Genomic DNA, 18,935 nt, shown 5'->3' with positions numbered 1-18,935 from the left:
AACAAGAAAACGCAACGGAAGCTTAGATTTTAAAACTTGTTAATGAACATACCATTATGTTAAAACTAAAACCCGAAGCCAAGGATCAAAATTACAAGAACAAGATGCTCACAAAATGTAAATTGTACCTTCTTCTACCTTTAGAAGAACAAGTGGGTTGTTGAAGGGGATGGTGGATGAATGACAAGCCTCCAAAGAAGAAGACCTCAAGAGTGTGATACCCCAAGCTATTTGTGGCAACACCAAGTTGTTTGCTAGGAATTATGAACACCAAAACAAGCTCACCAAGCTCTCTATTTTCTGCTGCTGCTGCCGTGAGTTTATTAGAGAGGAAGAGAGAGATTTTGAAGCTTGAATACACTTGAAAAAGATGCCAAAAGTAGGACCAAATGCATGTTATTTGTATGGAGAGTTTTTAAAACAAGATCACCTAACATGCAAAGGAAGCATGCAATTTAATTGGACCAAAAACCCCCACCCACATGGGGTGGCCGGTTATACTTATTTTTTATTTTTTTTTTTTTTGTTTTGTTTTAACCATTTAAAACATCTCCATTCATTTTATAAAACTCATTTTTATAAAATGTACATACATTTATATAATTATTTAACCAATTAAATAATTAATTTATATAAACAAATTATCCAGATAATTTATTTAAATCCTCAAGTGTGTTTGTTTAGAAAACCAATTTTCTAAACATGTAGTGTTCGGTATTCGTTTAAATGATCAAATCATTAAAAGAATACTTTTGGTGTTGTCTAGCTTGTTATTGGGTATGACCCGACTTGGATCAAACACAGTTAGCCACATTAGTATAAGTATGTGTCTCGGGCATACGTAATTCCAACAAAAGAGTGCCAGGAAGAGGCTCAACCCTCTCCAGCACAAGACATTGATGATGTCTGGCGACTCTATACTGATGGAGCAGCCAACAACGAGGGTTCAGGTGCAGGGTTAAAACTAACTAACCCAGCAGGCCAAGAGTACACTTACGCTATTCTGCTGGATTTCCCAAGTACGAATAACGAAGCGGAGTACGAAGCATTCTTGGCCGGGTTGAGAATTGCGCGTAAAATGGGGGTGAAAAACTTGGAAGCCCACGTGGATTCCATGTTAATAGCCAACCAGATAAACGGGATGTACACGGCCGTGAACGACACAATGGCCCTGTACCTCGCACAAGCAAAAACCCTTATGCGCGATTTCAACGATTGCAAAGTTATGCACATCAAGCGAAGCGAAAACAAATCTGCGAATGCGTTAAGCAAGCTTGCATCGTTAGCATTCACCCACTTGGGAAAGGACATCCGTGTTGAACTCCTTGAAGCACCATCAGTCCCGCACAAGGAAATTTGTGTCATCCAAACCGGCACAGAAACGTGGATGACACCAATCATAAATTACCTTGCGGCGGGTATACTACCAGAGTCAAAGACACAGGCAAGAAAGATACGCTGTAAATCACTGAACTAACAACTTGTTGATGACATACTTTACAGGCATAATTTTCTGGGCCCACTCCTCAGATGCGTTGACGACCAAGACGCCGATTACCTCATAAGGGAAGTACACGAAGGCATCTGTGGAGTACACGCAGGTCCACGCGCAGTTGTAGCTAAACTAAACAACGCGGGATACTTTTGGCCGGGGATGCATACGGATGCGCTGGCCTACATCAGAAAATGTAGGTCCTGCCAGCTCTACGCACCCAACACGCATCGCCCGAAGAACGAACTTGTTCCAGTCACTTCTTCATGGCCATTCCAGAAGTGGGCCATCGATGTGACAGGCCCATTTCCCACAGCAGCAGGGAACGTTCAGTTCCTAGTGGTAGCCATCGACTACTTCACCAAGTGGATAGAAGCAAAACCCTTAGCCCAAACAACCGCAAAACATATCAAAAAATTTATTTGGGAATTTATTATTTGTCGTTTTGGACTTCCACAGAATTTGGTGAGCGATAACGGCACCAACTTTGCTGACCAGAAGCTACAAAAGTGGCTGAAAGAACTTCAAATCACCCACACCTTTACCTCAGTGGCACACCCGCAAGGTAATGGTAAGGTGGAAAGAGCAAACAAGAGTATCGTCGACGGCATAAAGAAAAGACTCTTGGAGCATAGATCCGGCTGGGTAGATGCAGTTCCACACGTCCTTTGGGCGAACAGAACGCTAAAAAAGGCAAGCACGGGCGAAACCCCGTTCAGCCTCACCTATGGCACTGAAGCCATGGTTCCAGTCGAGATCGGTCTACCCTCACCAAGAGTCATAACTCAACCAGAAGACAATGATGCGGAAAGACGGTTAGACCTTATGCTAACCGAAGAGCGCAGAGACTTAGCCGCAGCGCGTGAAGAGAACTACAAGCGACAAATACAAAAGTACTACAACACGCGGGTGAAACTCTGCAACTTCAATGTCGAAGACTACATACTGCGTAACAACGAGGCTTCGAACCAGGAGCGCCCAGGAAAGCTGGCCCCGGTCTGGGAAGGGCCATACATTATTAAAGAAGTTCTGGGAAAGGGCGCATACCGGCTCGAAAGGATCGATGGCACCCCCATCCCAAGAACATGGAATGGAGCTCAATTACGCAGATGTTACATGTAGATCAATTCCAAACTTGTAAAGAAAAAGCCTAGAGCCACTTCTAATGAAAATGATTCTCCTTATCACATTGTGTTGATAGCCTTACCTTTATACTTATGAACTGACCACACTGATATGCCGGTATTCACCGCATAAATAAGTGAGGGAGGAAGTAAGTCGTTGCGTGTAGAAAGCGGCACAACCCGCATAAACACAAAAACAGTAAATATATCTAAGGGGAAGATGAGGAAAACCTTCACGCAGGTCAGATATAGGTAAAGTTTGGTCATCCTACTAAGTGAAAGTGACGGTCCTACCCGCACAATCATGATAGAGGAAACGGAACATTGACCTATCATCTGACACGCGTCGTTAGGTTAACTTATTCAAAACACTTAGAAAATTGCTAAGTTAAACTAAAATATGCATGAGCAAATCATATAATGTTTACAAGGCAAGGCGTTAACAAAACATTTATATTCACAACAAAAATTCAAACATTACAAAAATGGCTAGGTATTTACCCGCCTACAAAAATACAAATCTACCCTAACGGTTGGAAGGGATCTCAAGGTTCAAGTTTCGGGACCACTCCCTCCAAACCCACTTGAACCCGTACCATCAGTTGGCTGCGGCGGTTCAAGGAAAGCTTTGAGAACAGCTAGCCCGTCATCAGCAGCAGCAATTTCATTCACCTTCTCCACAACCGGATGCGGGAAGGCAGCATACTGGTTCACAGCTTGGTCGTATGCAGCTTCAGTGTCAACATCGTGTAAAGGAAAGTTAGAAAGGCGGGATGCCCTTCTCTGCAAATCCTAGACCAAGCAAGAAACCAGCTTTCTCCCCATCCTCATGAGAAGCGTTGAGGGCTGCACTCATGGCATCTTCATAAGATGTGTTCGCGAAAATCCGATGCACAACCTACAAAAAATATATATATATATATATATATAAACTTTTCTAAGTATAAAGAAAAACGTAAAGCAAAGAAATTATGGAGCCATGCGTACCTGCGGCAACGCTTCTCGTAGAAGCCATCCCTTATTGGCCAGAGCTTCCTGAAGGGTAGCTTCAGCTTGATCGCGCGTTCGGCTTCATTCTGGTTGAGGTTGGCAAGCAACACATCCTTGGCAGCAGCCTTTTCAACGCCCTTAAGCTTGCGCTCAGTGCGATCAAGCATACCCTTCTGATCCAAGAGCTCTTGCAGCTTCTTGGCATCTTCTAAAGCCAAAGCATCATGAGCCTGCTGAAGCTTCTCTAGTTTGGCTTTAAGCTCTTCGTTCTCAGCGCGCAGAGGCTCAACAACGGCTTCAGCTTTGGTGGCCCTTTCGGTCGCATTACGCGCAGTTTCCTTGGCCAACCTAAGCTGTTCGTTAACAGCTTGGGTAGCCTTGGAACGGGCCTCATGCTTGGCCTGGATTTTGACCTCAAGGTCCTTGAAGGCCTTCTCTTTCTCCGCAGCAATGGCGGCAAGCCTCTTGTTTTCCTCCCGCAGCGAACGCGCCTGAGCCACCTCCAGGTTACGCGCAGTCTTTAACTTGTCGTTTTCATGACAAAGCAACTCGACGCGCGGCTGCATCCGGGCGAGGAGGATTCGGAGCTCGTTGGACAGCCTACCCTCCTGGTAGCTAGCCATTGCCTCCCCCAACGCACCGCTTGGAGCGGCATGGCGCGCCCAGTCAACACAGTCCGCAGCCGTCCTTAGGGTTGTTCCTCGGCGGATATTCCACCTTGGAGCATACACCTCATTGGAATCTGAAACTGCAAAAACAAAAAACAGTTAGGAAAAAATGATAAGAACGGATAAAAGGCCAAAGTAACCCCACGCACCTGTAGGGTCGACAACAGGCCGATAGCCGCTAAACCCATCACCTGAACCTAAAGGATATCCATCCAAGAGGTCAATGAGATGGGAAGGAGGCAAAGGTTGGAGTCCCTCATCAACAGAGGTAAGTCTAGAGGTCCCAACTCTAAACATACCTGAAGCACCGGCCGAGGAGAGGTAGTCTATGGCGCCGAACGCGGCAATGTAGAAGCCATGGAGGCGGAGACCATCGGAGATGAACTCATTTGAGATGAACTCACAACCGTGGTAGCCGCCGCAGCTGTGCTCGCGGAAAATGTCACCGCCGGTCTGGCGAAGGATGTAGTGAAGATGACACTGACGGCCGGCGGAGATGACATCATAACTGGAACAGTTGCTTCAACAGTATGAGCAACTGAACCAGCACCAGAAACAAGCGCAGCCGCCTGGGTCATCGCCTCGGATAGGTTGACCAAACCTATCGTCGTGGGTCCTGAACTGCTTCCTCCCGCACCGCTCTGGAAAGCGGATACGTCCACTCCTGCATAAAGAACAATATTAAAAACAATGGCGGAAAGAAACGCGGAAAAGGTACACAAAAAATATACTTACAGGTTTTCTTAATCTTGAAAGACCTGACAGGCGGAGACGAACCCGATGGAACTGGCCTCTTCACGCCAGTCACCGCCGCAACGCTTGGTTGCTCGGAGGTGACAGCCGTCTCAACCTCCGAGACAATGTTCTCGCCACCACCAAGGTTCCCCGCCGCCTCCTCACTTTCAGTCTCAAAATCAGACTGATTTCCCAGGTCGACGACGGAAGTAACCTTCGCCTTGCCCTTCACGCTGGCCGCCTTCTTCTTCCTCACAAAGAAAGGCCCATCTGCGGATCACTCATCAGAAGATGACAAAATCAGAGGAATTCCAGCAGAAGTTTGAGCATGAAGAGGACGAGGATTAAAAAACTCCTTACCTGGCCGAGTGGCACTCAAAATTTCGTGGCCCGGGGGGTAGCCTCTACGAATCTATCCGTCGTTTGCTCCAGAATGGGCAACTCGTTCTCATCGAGATCACGAGTACCTAACCGTGCGGGACCACCAGTCTCCCGCGGATGCAAGAGCGACTGTAAGTCGTTCCCCTCTGTAATAAAAAAGATAATGTTAGAAGAAAAACCCTAAACCAACACAAAAGACAGAGCATACCGTAAGGGAAATAGTTCAAACCGTATTCAAGGACGATGGGTATTTGCGGCGTCCCAGACCCAGCATCCTTCCACACGCGGCTCATCCCGAGCATCACCATCCCAGACTCCGCGAAGCGATAAACCGGAGTCTGGATCTGGGAGATCTTGGCGAACCATTCCGCCTCCTGGTAATTGGAGGCGTGAAGGTTAGGGAGCGTCCTCCCGTTCTTGAACGTCATCGCGATGGGGACGACGCGAGCGGAGATGAAGAAAAACTCCCGCTTCCAAGAACGAAGACTACGCTCGGTAGCGCGGATCTTCAACCCCTTAATCTGAGTAACAAGGGTATACCAACCCTGGATGCACCTCCAGGTGTAGAAGGTCATCAGACGGTCGACGCGGGGTTCGATGTCCAAAATACGGCACACCCATTCGAAATGGCGAACTTTAGCAATCGCCATTGGGTGCACCTCCGTCAAATGCACACCGTGTTTCTCCAAAACACGGTATACGAACTTCGTTAATGGAAATCTTAAATTCCCATATATGAAGAACGAGGCGTAAACCCCTATCTTGCCCTTAGGGGCATCATACACCGTCTGGTTAGGCTCCGGAAACTCTGGCTCATACGGCTCCATCATGAACTTCTTGACGATGTAATGGTACACATCGACAGAAAGAGTACACTGGCACTCGCTAGCAATACTCTTATCGTCCGTATCGGACGCAGACGTCGGGTTCTCGAGGTAAACGTCAGACTCCTCGACGTTAACCTCAGGATCGTGAGTGGAAGAAGACATTTTAAAAGTTAAAGAAAGCTGTTTCAGAAGAATGCTCGCCGGAAAGGATGAGTATTCGCCGGAAATCGCTTTAAGAGGAAAAGAAGAGTGAAGTGAAGGTATGGAATGAGATGCACCCTCTTCCCCCTTATATACTCATCGCAATGAATGCGATGAATTTAATGCGGAGGAGAGAGAGCGCAGGTGCAATGAAAGGGCGACACGTGGATAAAGCAAGCTGGCAACAGGTGTCAGAATGGCGCGTGACATGAAACTCGCGCCCACGCGCCTGAAAAAGCGTCCTGATTGACCACATGCTGTCACGCCGTCATAACTTCCTGCACGTCCTGAAACCGTCAGAAGACGCCAACGTCCCTTCAGCCGTTTGGATTGTCCTTATCCTTTCACCAACTCTTCGAATTTCAGAAAGATTCAAAAATAAGAGGGAATATACCCCCTTACCTTGGAAATCAAGAAACCATAAAACAAGTGCGGGTACAGTGTCAAGGCAAAACCCTTCACATACTTAGCACTTGCAGGGAATTGAAGCCAAGAAAATACCTTGGAAAACAAGGAACCGTAAGACAAGTGCGGGTACAGTGTCAAGGCGAAACCCTTCACATACTCAACACTTGCAGGGAATTGAACCCAAGATGGATCTTATGGATCATGCTTGCGGAAAGGGAAATAACACCCCCGCATGGCGGGAACATTGAGAACTAGATTGTTTGAAGCTTCAAGGTGGAATTGGTTGTTTAACATAACTGATCACTATGTCTAAAACTACCAGTACCCCGTGGAGAATCTATACAAGTGAAACTCAACGCTCCCGACCTGTGAAGAGGTTACGCACCTACCCGCATCATACCCAAAGATCATGCAGAAAAAGTCGGGAATTTTCTGCAAGTGACATTAGGAAAACCGCGGGAAGAATCCCCACGGAAAACCTTAAAAAACGAAAACCCCCTTTTCAAAACCCCTTGCTTAAAGTCCAAAAGTTCACCTCACTTATTAAAAATTCATGAGAAGAACAATGGACGGGGGGGACTTGAAGAGGTAGGTCCCAGCAAAGCCCAGTTGGACCCGCAAGACTCACCTTAAAGAGGTACGTCTGCGCAAAGACCAAATGGATCCGCAGGACCCACCATGCTTAGAGATGAAGACCTTACACGCAGTAAGCCAGTTGTTCCCGCAGGAAAGCCTCCCTTGGTACAGTACCCTGCCTGTTCCCGCAGCTATGGGTACAAACCAAGAAGGAAGGCTACCCGCACTAACAGTAAAGCTACATGCATAAGGCACTAACTCTTATACTTCAGCAATGTCACCTGAAGAAGGAATGAGCAGGGCGGGAATATTCCCGCCCAAAAGAGCCAGTCCGTACGCTTCCAGAAGATCTTTTGTACTATACCAACCAAGGTATGGACAAATAGACAAGATCTGGTAAAAGCGAACCATGAACCAATCACAGGGTGACAGCTCACCGACAATAGTACAAGGAGAAGCACGCTCCAGTACAAAACGTCGCCATCAGCCGCTGCCTACCCACCAACTCCTATCATGGCACGAACATAGCCCGTAGTTGGTGAAAAAGGAATATTATACAGCTGGCCGTACCTTCTTGGAAACCTACCTTCGGCTATAAATACTCCAACACCTTGGAACGGTATCATATCATCTTATCTTCTCTCTAGCTATTTCTCTCTCAATATACATTTATATTCAGAGCAATCTAGTCTGATTCTCACGCCGGAGGGTGGTCACAAGGGGGAACCCCCCCCCCCCCTTCTCAGTGACGAGCTCACGGTGTCTGTTTTGCAGGTCGAGAAGAATAACCATCTTTGCCGGACCTAACCCTCGTGGGAAACATCTATTTAACCCTAAGATTATCAGTAATCCGCCGGGGTCACTTAGTGTTTCTTCAGTATCCAATATTAAAGAAGCGATCACACCTTTCTGTCTATTAGCTAAATCTTTCTAAATGACCTTACTTATAGAACCAAAAAGATTAATGGAGCGGTACTCCACGAACAATTCATGAGTCTTCGGCATGAGATGAATAACATATGAGTTGCACCCGTTGCTGATACAACCCGCCCCGCCCCCCGGGTCAAAAAATTCTGCCATAATATTATTAAAGACTTTATTGATAGAGTCCCAAAATTGTTTAAAGGAAGTGAAAATTGAACCCATCCCACACTACCATCTTGATTTCCTCCATGGAGAACTATTGTGTTCACGAATTCCCATTAGAATCAGATAGCTTTTTTATTCCATCATATTTTTTTTAAATAGTATAACAATACAAGTCGAATTCTGGACAAAATAAAATAATAACAAATAAAATAAGGTAGATATCCTCTTTAAAAAAAACTAGTAGAACCCAAGTGTTGCAACCGTGCATCGGAATTTGGTTGGTATTAGTGCTATTTTTTTATGTACTAGCACTTATTATAACAACCATGAGAATAAAAACAAAAAGTAAAGCCGTGCTATGTTTTAAGGATATTGACACGTGTTATAAATAGATCGAAAGCCATAAAAACGCGATGTTGCAAGAGTATATTAGTATTAACTATTACGTTTAATTACACTAAAGATGTAACCATACAACAAAAAATAAAGACGCAACATGCCTAAAAAAATAAATAGTGCAGCGGGATACATCTATATTATAAAATTCAGAAGTCTATTTCCTTTAATTTCCATTTATGGAGGTAACCCTGATATTTTAGTTCAGTGGTTAAATGAAACCTTTGAAGTTGGTTAAAGTTCAATGCTAAACTTTTACAAAGGTTATATGATATATTGTATTTTTTAGATTCACTTCACAGTATTAAAACAATGACCATACTGTCAACCCTTTAGATCAAGTGTTTCCAAACTCGCATTATTGCAGATTGACCAGTCAAACTAAACTTTATTCAATTATTTACAAATAATCTTCTTATCAAATTGAATTTTAAGTAAAAAATTAATCAATAACAAGTAACAATAAATGAGTAGAAGTTAATATCGAATTTATAAATTAACAACCGAGGCAAGTTCAAGGTTCAGATATAGTACTCAAAACTCTCTTAAGCTAAATAACTAAAGATCCAGCTTGACTCGATTCGTTTACATCCCTAAATGCATAAAAAACGGAAAAGATGGTTCATGCTAAGGGGATACGTTACTTTTTCCAAGATCAGATTATAAAACGGACCATAAAAGAGAAGGTAAAATTAGTAAAGATCGATTTTAGCTGTGGGGGAGGCTCGAGGGAGCGTCAACAACTTCCTAGAAAACACCAACTTTTCTTCGGACGATACGGACAAGCGGTGACGAATAACAATCTTCTTTAGGAAAGGAGATGATGCAAGTAAATACTCTATCAAGCATACTTCATTCTCTGAACCTTTCAGATCTCTAAACACCGCACTTTGAAGCTGCAACGGGCCCATTGTGCTGTAGTCCACCTCTGGAGAAGAAATTGCAGGTGTCGGGTCATCACCCTGCAAGAATAGCAAGTACTCAAACGCAAAATTACATACACATATATATATATATATATGATATTAAAAGGTAGGAGCAGTATGATCGGTACATACACGTTTATATGCTGTGATTTCTAGGGTCTGCAGATTTGGGAAGGATCTAATTAATTCAAAAGCGCATGATAGCTTAATACCATTGCCTAAATCTATTGATAATTTAAGAGCCTTGAGGGAGGGAAAGGCGGAGGGAAACTTCTTTATAGCACCACCTTCCGTCAACTATACAAAAAGATGAAGATTCATAAAGTCTTGTTACAGTGGAATGAAAAAAAATGTAAACTAACTTAACATTAATTACCTTGTAGTGTCTAAAACACAAGTTCAGCTCTTCAAGTTTTGAAAGAGAACCCAGAAGCTCAAAGATACTGATAGTCGTCGTAGTGTTAAGTTCACACAATGCAAAAAATAAGATTTTGAGATTTTTAAATTTTGCAATCTCAACTAGTTTTACTTTCCCCGAACGAAATACTTTCAAAATCTCAAGTAAGGGACACCGATAATAAACTCTCCAAGTTGAGTGTTTTGTCCACACAAATTCAACTCTAAGCTCAATAGATTTGGAAAACCATGAAAAGTAGGTGGAGGACTGAAACAATTATAGAGTTTTAAATGTTTCAACTCGAAACAAGAGAAAAGATGGGTAGGCAGCTGCACTGGTCTGGTATGTGAATGCTTAAGAGTGAGATCGTTAATTCCTTTTCTTGACAAGAACAAAATCACGTGACTAATATTTTCATCATCCAATTTGTTGTAGAGGACACACTTTGTTATGGAACCATTAAGATGAAGAAGAAGCCTACTTATAATTCTCCCATAATTATTTGTATTGCCTTCTTTTTTTGATAAATACCCACATAAGTTGTAATCAAATACGAGCTGGCTAAGCATATTCCACTTAAACCTCCACTTTCTCGACAAGATACCAGTCCTTACTGCATCTTGTATTGGCAATTGATCCAGAATATTAGTTACCACATTATCTGGCATGTTGCTAATAACATCTTCTGGTGCAAGCTTGGGTGTTTTATGTGTCCCGTGAATCAGTTCCATTATTCTAACAAGAAAACATATATGAATCATAAAGTTAAATCAGTTGAATAAAACTTATTATAAGGCTACGTGTTATGGGCTAACTAGCATGTGCTAGTTAAAGTGCCACGTAAGCAATGAGGCTTTAACTAGCCCATCCCTTATCTTAAAATTAAATATATTTTTTTATGTTAAAAAGTGATACGTGTAAAAAGGAGATTGCCCACATTCCAAAGAAAAACAAAGAGAGCATTCAGGCGTTAATGGGGTAACGCCCTTGCGCTTGCGCAGGCTGATGCGGCCAAGGTTTAACGCCCCCTTTGAGCCCACAACACCCACTCTAATGGACCAAAAGAGATGTTGCACGTACAATATATTGAAACACAATTTATAAGGAATATATTTGATGTCATACCATATGTTGTAAATACTATGTCACATAACGCATATTCACACTTGATAGAAATTGACATTTGGAGACGGTGTTGCGACCGGCTCGTGTAAAAGATCGGTCGTCCCGAGCTTTAACGAGCTCGAGCCTAAAAATAAGTTTGTTTAATAAACGAGCCCAAACTTCCCTTATCGAGCTCGAGACGGCTCATGAGCTTATGATTTATATAAAAAACAATTAATAAATAGTAAAGGAGCCGAGCTCGAGCTATGTGTAAGTTAAACGAGCCGAACCGGCTCGTTCAAATTCAAGGCTAGGCTTGATTCCCCCAACATGTATAAAAAACCCTAGATTTACAAACATAACTATTCAACATGAGTATTAAATATGTCACGATGAGTATTAAAAACAAACAAGGCATGATCTTTGGTGTTCGTTAATGAAAAATGAACGGAACCAACAAATTTCTAACCTCGAAAGAAAGCAGACAGACAAGTTTGAAGTCCGGGCAACAAACACTCAGATTTGACGAACCCTCCCTCACTCCCCTGTTTTATTTCTATTTTCACAATGAGCCAGGCGGTATGGTTTATGGGGACCGTACTTTAAATTCTACTCGGAAAGCCAGCTTAAGCCCGGTTAAAACAACGTATTCGGGTTGAAGTAAGGCAAAATGGGTCTTTAAAATTGAAAAGTGTGATGACCTAATTAATAAAAAAGTCGTCATTCAAAGAAAAAAAAGTAAAAATAATAATCATGTCAAACCTTTTTCCAAAAGATAGCATATGAAGACCCGTAAAAATATTCACAATAGCTCATCCATAAACATTTGAGTGTGTTCTTTATATTTATAGAGTAACTGTTAACAGTTTCATAAATAAATGAGATGTTATAACTCGATTTAAAAGTTACCTGGGTTTGGTAAGACCAATGACACGCTTATTTTTTCTACTATAAAATTGGTTTTTCATTATAAATAATATCTTATGTTTAAAAAAATCGAATACTAATTTTTAGTATATCCCTATTTTATAGGATTTTTATATCAAATATTTGGTGAGATTGATTTTTAATTTAATGAGATGTTATAACCCGTTTAAGGACTATCTGGGCTTGATGAGACACATACCTGTGAATTCGGATCAAATGCATGAGAATCCTCCATTTACAAATAAAACAATCCGGTGGTTTGAGAGAATGTAGGGAGCAACCAAGAGCTTTTAAAGGTTTCGTTTATATATATACTAGTTGTTATCCCCCGTATTACGGGGTTACATTATTCGTTTCTAGTATTTATATATTTATTGAATTTTAATTTTATTTATTGTAAACAAGTTAATAATATAATTAAGATTTGATGATGAAAGGGTTTTACAAATAAATGAGATGTTATAATTCGTTTTAAAAGCTAGGTGGGTTTGGTGAAACCTATGACCCGCTTATTTTTTTTACTATAAAATTGTTTCTTAATTATATATATATATATATATATATATATATATATATATTTTAAAAAAAAAGCAAGATATAAGTTTTTAGTATATCCATATTTTATAGGAATTTTCATATCAAATGTTTGGTGAGATTAATTTTTAATTTAATGAGATGTTATAACCCGTTTAAGGGCTATATGGGTTTGGTGAGGCCCATACCCGTGAATATGGGTCTAATGCATGAGAAACATTCATTTATAAATAAAACAATCTGGTGGCTTTAGAAAAAATAGAAAGCAACCAGAGAGCTTTTAAATATTTTGTTTATATATATATATATTATAGATATAGACATTTAAGATTGTGAGTGATTGTGAGTACCACTTGATGAAATGTGGAGGGAAGTGGCGGAAATGGCCGATACTACTGGAAAAATTCCTCTTTGGATAATAGGTACTGTAGCTGGTATTCTTGTGATCGGTTTAGTAGGCGTTTTCTTTTATGGTTCATATTCCGGGTTGGGTTCATCCCTGTAGTAATATGATGAATTGAGTTGTATACATGAAAGCGTAAGAACTCAACGGATTCCCTTCTTTGTTTGTCTGATTTGAGGGAGAAGGTCCCGTTGAGTTCTTAATAATTATAATATGATATATTTAGTAACTATAGTTGTTTGAATATTATGGTAAAATGTTTGGATTAGTTATTGTAATGTGTTGACTTGATAATATGAATAAATAATGTAAATTGGCTTCATATAATTCAAACCATGCCCGATTGACAAATATAAGTCTCAGTTAATGAAATGACAAAATATAATCCAAACTATGCATGTGGGTGCAAAACTAACGCAAACTTAACCAACAGTTAGTTTTTGTGACATGGCAGCTGAGTTGTCTCTTAATCGTCTGACGGGGATGATGAGGGGGCGCTGAGTTGCCTATTAACAAGCTGACGGGGACGATGAATGGGACGCTGAGTAGTATCTTATGAAGGAATATAAAATGTCGATTTTTAAGCCCTAAAACACCAAATTGAGATTGTTCAAGAACCCTAGAAACACCATATCCATGGAATTGAGCTTGCTTTCCACTTCGTCATCTCGTCGTAAGAAAAACCCTAAAAGGTTTAAGGTTGATTTTGATGGGAACGCATATTGCAATCACGATTTGCTTTCGATTCTTAGAGTTGCTGGGTAGAAGTGTTCGTAATGGAGAAGAGTTCTATGGGTGCTCTTTATGGCCTGTAAGTACTTCCTTCTAATGTACCAATTAGCATCTCAGTTGGTCGATTACAATCGTTGTTTTTGTGTAGAATGAAGACTGCAAATTCTTCATGTGGAAACAAGAGATTGATGTTTTTTGAAAGAGCATGGTCAATGCATATGCAAAACCAGAAAATAACAAAAACTTGAAGATTTAAAGATGGAAAATCTGAAGTTGCAGAACATGATTTTGCAAGAAGAAAACTAGAAACTAAAGGATTTGGATGAAAAGAACAATGGGAAGATTCAAATTGTGTTAGGTTTACTAGTTGTGATAATAGCAATATGTTGAATGTTTTAGGTTTAATATGCTTGTTTCATCTCATGTTTAATCTATGTGTTGACTGCAAATTTATGTTGACTGCAATGTTTTGAGTTAACGTATGTTGACTGCAATGGTTTAATCTACCTGGACTTCACACATAAGTTTGTTATTTGATTGCAATGGTTTAATCTAGTCGAACTTCACATCAGTTTGTTATTTTGACTGCACATCAGTTTGTTATTGGACATCATTGATCATATTATCCGCACTAACTAATGTGCAATATCACTAATGTGACCATATGACCAAATAATCTGCACATATAATGTGACCATATTATGTCCATAAAATGTGGCCATATTATGACTCAACAATATTAGTGTATTATGACTTATGCAATATGGCCATTATGCCCCTAAACCTTTAAGCAACATTTTAAACATAAAATGATCATATTATGACTTCGTACGCACATGTTGACTTCCCAAAAAAGTCAACATGTGTCTGTTTATTTAAAAGCAGTCAAATGACCAACATACCCTTATACAAAAAAAGCCAACCTATGACTTTATCTTAACACCAGTCAAATGAACATTATACCCTTAGTCAAAACAAATATATTGAACTTAATTTAAGCATTACATCCATCCAAAATAACCATACATAAATTCATTCAAAAAACCATACATTACATGTTACTTGTTCATATCCATACATAATCAAACATATTTTCTTTAAAACAAATTACAATTATCCAAAATAATAGGTTACTTGTCTTAAAACACATTACAACCAAATTCAACATTATTCAAATATTTTTTTTTGTCTCCATTGCTCTTACTCCTTGTTGCAACACATGGTTGTGTTGGTTGACTTGGTTGAGTTGTCTAGATTTATTGACTTTGCCTTGGTGAATCTACCCTTTGGTAGTCTGTCCCATCTCCTTGGCCTTTTAGAACCTGACAATCATAAATGTGACAAACATAGATGATTAAATAACCACCAAAACATTATTATTACATCAAAACATGAAATTTACCAGAAACAACATGTTGACTTGACTGGGTCGGAACACCCTTAGTTGGTGTTGGTTTTGGTTGTGCTCTTGGCCTTCCCCGTGGGTTTTTTCACAGGTATGACCTTTTTACCCTTATGTTTCTCTGGACACTTCTTGATGTTGTGTGTTGTGGACTTGCAATAACTATATTTCATGACAATTCCATGTGTTAGTCAACTTTCCTGGCTTCTTTGGATCTTCATGTGGGTCTCTCTTTATATTTTTCTATGGCCTTCCAGGCATTTTCTTCACTGGAGGTGGGTCAAGTAGGTAAGTCTATAGGTGGCCAGTACCTTTGACTTGACAAAGGCGAAATACTGCATTCATAAGCCTTCAAGTATTGCTCCCTAAGATAACACTTATTAACAAAATCCTCTGCATTCATTTTCAAGAACCCAGCCAGTGCACAAACATGCTTACCTGGTATACTAGTTAATCCCACCTTCTGCAAGTACATGACCTTTCACACATGTCCACTACAAAGTCTTCATCAAAATCACTAACTTGGAACACAACTGTTGATGATGGGTATACTCTGCATTTATGGGCCAAAGTTTTCTCTTTATTAATCTTAGCTTGGACCCTAGGATAAACAACCACATTTTTTTTGTAACATCTGTGTGTGCCTTGTCGTTAGTTGCTCATTACTTGCATCCTAATGTCCTCTAACATATCAATGATATGTTTGGATCTAGCTTCAACTATGGTTCCATTGAATGTTTCTGCCATGTTGTTTACTATCATATCACATTTGGTATCAGTTTCAAGAAAGCATCTTGAGAAGCATTTAAGGTTCTGTTTTGTTAATGCTTCCACTACATCAGGTGTTATGTCATACATATCCTTCATAGCAGCATTAAAATCAACTTCAGTATAAGCCTACATGCCCTCTAGAAAAGTTCCTTGTACTCTTCACCCTTTTAGTCTTTATGTCAATTGGCATAAATATGTCTTGCACAGTTTCTGTGTTCAACATTCTTCCACACCACATGAACAACATTAATCAGTCCCTTTCACATCAAAACAACATATTAGTATATGCATGTAAATGTGACAAATGATTAAGTCATAAATACTTTATGTTGGTCTGAGATCAATGTCCAACCCTTCCCACCATCAGTCACATCTAAACACTTACTTAACTTAACCATAAACCACTCCCAGTTGTCATTGTTTTCACCCTCAACCACTACCTATGCTACATGATACATTTGGCTGTTTGGATCCCTACCAACACCAACCAATAATATACCACCCAGAAAGGTTTTAAGAAGCAACCATCTAGGCATAAAAACTTCCGACAACCTGCTAGAATCCTCTTTTCAAACCGTCAAAACTTATAAACAGCCTGAAAACATACCAATTATATGTTAAAGCTTCTATATATAAACCAAAAACTATATAATCATTAAAAATGAATATGTATCTGAAAAATACTCTATTGGGGATGCTTCTAAATCTTCCCTATTGTATCCTGGTGGGGCAGTAACTAGTTCAAATGTTGAAGTTGGGTTTGCCTTCCTTAATGTTGTTATATATAAACTGACGTATATAAAAATATAAATCTTTTAAGCATCAAATAATCCCCAAAATACTATCTTTTATTATATTATCTAGTTCAAATAGCTACTTATTATGTTAATTTCTATTTTCAAGTCTATTACATCTTCAAACGTAGAAACAAGTGGATACACATGGAGAAAAATGTATCAGTCAACTCAACACACCCCATGTTCAAGAAGCATACCCTTGTAATTAGGGCTGTCACTTTTACCCGAAACCCGAAACCCAACTCGAGAAAACACGTACCCGAGCCCGAACTAACCCGACCCGAAAAACCCGAACCCGAGAAAAGACTAACCCGAACCGAATTAATGCGGGTTGGTTCTCGGGTTTGATTTATAAGTTTCGGGTCAACCCGAATAAACTTTTAGTTTTGAAATTAAATATATATTTTAGATATAATTGGCTTAGTCTTAGCCACTAACATTATTAGAATTTGGTCCTAATCGATTGTTGTCATTACAACTATTATAGATCGATTATTTATTGTTAATTTATGTTTTCCATTTATTACTAATTGCAACCGTAATCGAACAACCAAATCACGCCCGATTGAAGACGATTATGGTTCGAGTTAGTTTTACTCTTCTTTTGGGTTGCTTTATCAAGTTATGCTGGTTTATTATTTGATTATTTGCTTACAAACAAAGAATAATATGTTGTTTTAATTTTAGCATTGTAGTTTAATAAAAAATTGTTTTTTTGTTTTGTTTTCTAGGATATTCGAAACCCGATTAACCCAACCCGAAAAAACCTGAACCCGAATTACCCGAACCTGAAAAACCGTGAGAGATTCGGGTTGGGTTTCGGGTCAAGATATAAAACTTTGAAACCCAAATAACTCGACCCGAAAAACCCGAAACCCGAAAAACGAACCCGAAGAACACCCCTATCTGTAATCACCTTATACAAGAAAATACAAAACATGAAGCCAACACGGGCCTTGTCCCACCTAGCACACCCCCATGGTCACCTTTCACAAGAAAAGACAAAATCTTATGAAGCCAACACGGGGGTATGTTGCACTTTGAACAACCCCATGGTCACCCTTCCAAGGAAAGACAAAAATATAAGAACCTGACATCCAAAGCACCCCCCATGTCACACCTAACACGCCCCCATGATGATTCATCATATATACGATCTGACAAGCAACTAATGCACCTGGACAGCTGGACATGGGGGCATGCCACACTCAACACGGGGCAGTGCCAGGTGACCTGAAAACTATTGAATGCATGTTTCATTGTTCCAAGTGTGCCTGGAGTAGGTTATGACAGGGTTCTCACTTAAAAACACTCACTTTACACTTGAATTGGAGATCCATTGGAGAGTTTGAAGGTTTGGAGGTATCTAATATCATCGTTTATCATCATCTATCATCATTATCATCCATCACCATTGAAGAAGAAATATTCATCAATATTGGTTAGATTGTTCTAGTTTAATCATGTATTTGTTATCTTCATCTTCTTTGATGTTTATTATCATGCTCATAATGAGCTAAACCTCCATTTACCATATAAATCTATGAAGAAACTTAATCTTATTTGATGATCATATTGAATGTGTGAATTAGTTTTTGTAAAGTAAATGATTATTTTGCAATTATCCTTTGATGGAATATGTTCTGTCATCATAATCCATGAATTCAAGATTGGTGATTAAAATTTTTAAAACGAATCTTTATTCATTCATGTTCTTGGAAACTAGAAATGATAAAACAGAAATCTTGATATTTTATCCTAAACATATTTCTTTGTGTTGTACTTTGAAAAGATGAGATACAAGCTATGATCACTTTCTCTAGTTTTGGTAATTCTAAAACAACACTGTTAAGTACGATTGATTAGGTTGCCATACAAGTTAAAGAAATCATATGTTAATGAAATGTGCAATTATAGTCTACTTAAATCAACCAAGGGGAGGTTGTGTGACTAAATTATAGCCACCCAACATTGTTAGAATCGGTATTTGAGAAATCAAAGTCGATCAATATCTTTATACTTCACTAAAACTACTTGCTTACTTAAATTGACATT

At 39.9% G+C, this 18,935-nt stretch overlaps 1 pseudogene across 1 annotated transcript; it reads right to left on the bottom strand.

The window, feature by feature from the left end:
* Nucleotides 1-9,481: 9,481 nt before the first annotated feature.
* On the bottom strand, nt 9,482-11,559 carry LOC143547547 (F-box/FBD/LRR-repeat protein At1g13570-like; annotated as a pseudogene). Its single transcript, XR_013137788.1, has 3 exons — nt 10,190-11,559; nt 9,946-10,110; nt 9,482-9,849 (listed from the first exon to the last, which is right to left on the bottom strand). The product of XR_013137788.1 is annotated as an F-box/FBD/LRR-repeat protein At1g13570-like (transcript).
* Nucleotides 11,560-18,935: the final 7,376 nt, after the last annotated feature.

This window comes from Bidens hawaiensis, unplaced genomic scaffold (genome assembly GCF_021521415.1).
Source record: "Bidens hawaiensis isolate Kalapana, Puna unplaced genomic scaffold, B.hawaiensis_p1.1 tig00014730_1, whole genome shotgun sequence".
Taxonomy (NCBI): domain Eukaryota; kingdom Viridiplantae; phylum Streptophyta; class Magnoliopsida; order Asterales; family Asteraceae; genus Bidens; species Bidens hawaiensis.
The sequence above is the reverse complement of the archived record's forward strand: the minus strand, read 5'-3'. Positions and strand labels throughout refer to the sequence as shown.